At 33.0% G+C, this 3,762-nt stretch overlaps 1 long non-coding RNA gene across 1 annotated transcript; it reads right to left on the reverse strand.

Moving 5' to 3' along the window:
* Nucleotides 1-1,780: 1,780 nt before the first annotated feature.
* LOC132044791 (uncharacterized) lies at nt 1,781-3,513 on the reverse strand. Its single transcript, XR_009412276.1, has 3 exons — nt 3,468-3,513; nt 3,190-3,306; nt 1,781-1,855 (listed from the first exon to the last, which is right to left on the reverse strand). It is a non-coding gene; the product is annotated as an uncharacterized LOC132044791 (long non-coding RNA).
* Between the last annotated feature and the right edge of the window lie 249 nt (nt 3,514-3,762).

A 3,762-nucleotide genomic window follows, 5' to 3' on the forward strand; every position in this document is an offset into this window, starting at 1 on the left:
TGTACCTGGCATATAATCATAACCATGTAATTTAATGCTTAGTATTAAAGCATCTCAAGAATTATCATCCTGCAAAGATACCTGCAAGTTAGGATAAGCATTGAAATAAACAGGGCCATATGCTAAACTGGTTTGTACTGTCCCTATAAGGGATTTCTTCCAATTTCTATTTCTTCCATCGCTTAAAGCTGCTATAAAATTTTCTGGTAAACCTCTTAATGTAAGTGGTTTAAATGCAACTTGTACTAACCCAATATGCATAAATCTATGAGTTTCCCTATAAGGAGCTAAATCACTCTCAGATAATAATTAAAAAGTAGCATGGTCACTATCAACTGTGATTGTTTCTTCAGTAGTTTTTACTACTTGTTTGAGACCTAATTTCTCAAAAGTACCCAATTAATATATTAATCTAGGTTGAATCTTAGGAATTGTCCATTTATTAAGGAGGCCCAATTGTTGAGGCATATCATATTCCTCTTTTTTACTATTTTTAACAGTATTTTTTCTTCTAATGATATCCATCAGAAATGATGTGTTGAACATAAGTCACCTATTACTACTGTCAACCATGGCTCTGATACCATAAATCTGCAGGATTGCACTTTGGATTGATATTACTGAGGGACTTTTATAGGTTAATAACCCTGGCGATGGGTTTGCTCAATCCCAGAACAAGTCCAACAACAAGCCCTTAAACGCTACCTCGGCTAAGCGGGCATAACAATAGGACCACCGCCTGGATCTGAACAGTCCGCCTGGGTTATTCTCTGCCTGACCTCAACACCACCCTTGGTGAATCCTTAATTATAAAGGAAGTTATTAATTGTAGTTCAAAATATTACCTAATTTAATAATCTACTACTACTACCACTACTACTACTAATAATATATATATATATGTGTATATATATATATATATATAGATAAAAGGAGAGTAGTGTAGCTTAATATTAAGCCAAGTGGCGTAATATCAACAAGCCACTTGGCAACAAAATTTTTATTTGCATTAATTATAAAAGAAGTTATTAATTGTAGTTCAAAATATTACCTAATTTAATAATCTACTACTACTACTACTACTACTACTACTACTATTACTACTACTACTACTACTACTACTATTACTACTACTACTACTACTAATAATAATAATAATAATAAGAATAATAATGAACTCACGTAATATACTCATACGATATTATCAACACATAGTAGTAGTTGTTAATAATAATAATGAAAATAATAATGAACTCACCTAATATATTCATACGATATTATCACACACACACACACACACATATATATATATATATATATATATATATATATATATAAAAGGAGAGTAGTCTAGCTTAATATTAAGCCAAGTGGCGTAATATGAACAAGTCACTTGGCAACAAATTCTATTTGCATTAGTTATAAAAGAAGTTAGTAATTGTAGTTCAAAACATTACCTAATTTAATAATCTACTACTACTACTACTACTAACTAGATGGCCCGAGCCCGTGCAAAGCACGGGGGGAATGTTGTTATATAAAAGTGGTCCGACTTGGAGTTTTAACTAAAAAAAGGAACCAATAACATCAAGTTAAATATTACTTATAACATAATATGCTTCATATTGTGCGGAACAAAGTTATATTATTACATTGCCAAGCTTGCTAGAAAGAGAAAAGTTGTGAAATTCTTGATGTTCAACCAGTTGTTGTCGGCTGTGGAAAAGAGAAGAGAAACTTGTATAGGTTGACGTCCAGAGTTACTGGTTGAGATGAGGGATGCAGCTTGCTTCTCCGGGTATGACGTAAATGCTTCAACAATATGGGTCAAGCAGATAGATGCATGCTCTAATACCTGCAGACACAAACACACGAACATACAGACCACAACAATGAGCAGAAACTGTAATCAAGATGAAACAAAACAACAAAATAATATCAATAGACAACCGCAATTAAAAAACTGCAGAAACAAAGGGGAAAGATTAAAATTGGCATGCGTGAACAAATTCGAAGAATCAATTACCAAGGAACTATCTAAAAGATTATAAAAACCAGCATATATAGCAACAAACAAAGAATACAAAAGAATCCTCAAATTCCATGCACAATTGAGACAAACTAAAACAACTGGAATATGAAAAATATAGTTTTGAGGTTGTGGAATTCAAATATGTTATGAATTGCTTTCTCTGTTATGCCCAAAGAGCAATCATCTACCATTATCATTAATTTGCAGTGAGTTATAAACAAAGAAAAGAACAAAGTTATAACATGTCATAGGTACCATACACACTCCCCAGGAATCATGCCAAATCATCCTTGTTTTGTTTGTCCTAATCTTAGCAGATAAACTCACAAAAGAGAAAATACCTCATCGTATATAGCACAGTGTGTTATAGAGTTATTGCATTGTAAATTACAAAAAAGACTTAATAGCTAAGCATAACATAATTTTAAGAAGTGCTTAAATTCGGAAGTTTAAATATAAATTCTATTCTATATAAAATCACCAAATCTATGTAGCCAAATAGAAATTTCTGCAAGTCACAAAATGACCACATATGCATACTCCAATAAACTTCACTACAACTAAAAATGAGATGATCAGACCATTTTCTTGAGGGGAGGACTTGTTTTCGCTCCAACCCGTAGCTTTGTTTGTTTGGATATGTATATGAAGCAGACGCTTCAGTTTTTATTTGGTTCTAAAACCACAAAACAGAAAATATAGGATTTTTTTCAACCTAAAAATTAGAACTTTTCCTCCTATCTATAACATAATAATGTCATCAATCACCATAGGACAACAACAACCAAGAAATTGGAAACTATTAGGAGATCTTGAAAGAAAATTTTCAGCAGAAATTGAGTGAGAAGCTTTGTTTATTTTCCTCCTTTCTTTTCCACTCTTGTCTTTCTTGCTCTACATCTACTGTTCATTCGCAATTGAAAAGAAAGAAACTGCAGCGTTCGTTGGGTGAAGCACGGGAGTGCCAAAAAAGCTCCATTAAAACTTGAGTAGGTAGGACCAGAGATACAGAAATAGACTCAATAATGTGTTTGCTCATTGTTATCTACCCAAATCACAACTACATTCATTCGTAACAAACCTTCCGAAACTCTATCCCTTTCTCTATGTTGAGATATTTGAAAAGCAATGGGAGCATAACATTGATGATGACTAACCTTTGCATCATGATATTGAAGGAGATTCGTCAAAAGTGGAACAGCTTCCATGATAAAGTTAGAAGCATCTGAAGGAAGCTTCTCGCACATATTAGCGGCGGTTGCTAATGCTACTCTCTACTGAAGAATAAAAACAGTTAGAAATAATTATATATGTACTTAAAGAAGCTGGAAGATTGCTTATTTCAGTAAAACCGAATTCCATAAAATCATGGTAGAGTTAATCAAAGATTCCACAAAATAATGATAAGAGTTAATCATGAAAAGAATTCTTCTACCTGAACACCGGTGGAAAAGAAATCGAGATAAGAAAGCACGGCCATCGGACCCTCAAACAAGCAGTTGGGTGTTCTTTGAGATATCTTCTTTAGAACTTGCAAAAACTGTTAAAAGGTAAAACATTAGTATGACAGGTTTAAAAAACCAATCCTTAGCAAATAATAATGATGGTTCTACATTAGAAACAGTACTTTGGGGTTATTTGGTTCAAGGTCTATTTATGCAAGCATGTCGACTGGCATATGAAATGTACAACCAGCTAATAAGATTCCTTCAAATGTAGTCATACCAAAA

Source organism: Lycium ferocissimum, unplaced genomic scaffold, assembly GCF_029784015.1.
Source record: "Lycium ferocissimum isolate CSIRO_LF1 unplaced genomic scaffold, AGI_CSIRO_Lferr_CH_V1 ctg5248, whole genome shotgun sequence".
In the NCBI taxonomy this organism is placed as follows: Eukaryota; Viridiplantae; Streptophyta; class Magnoliopsida; order Solanales; family Solanaceae; genus Lycium; species Lycium ferocissimum.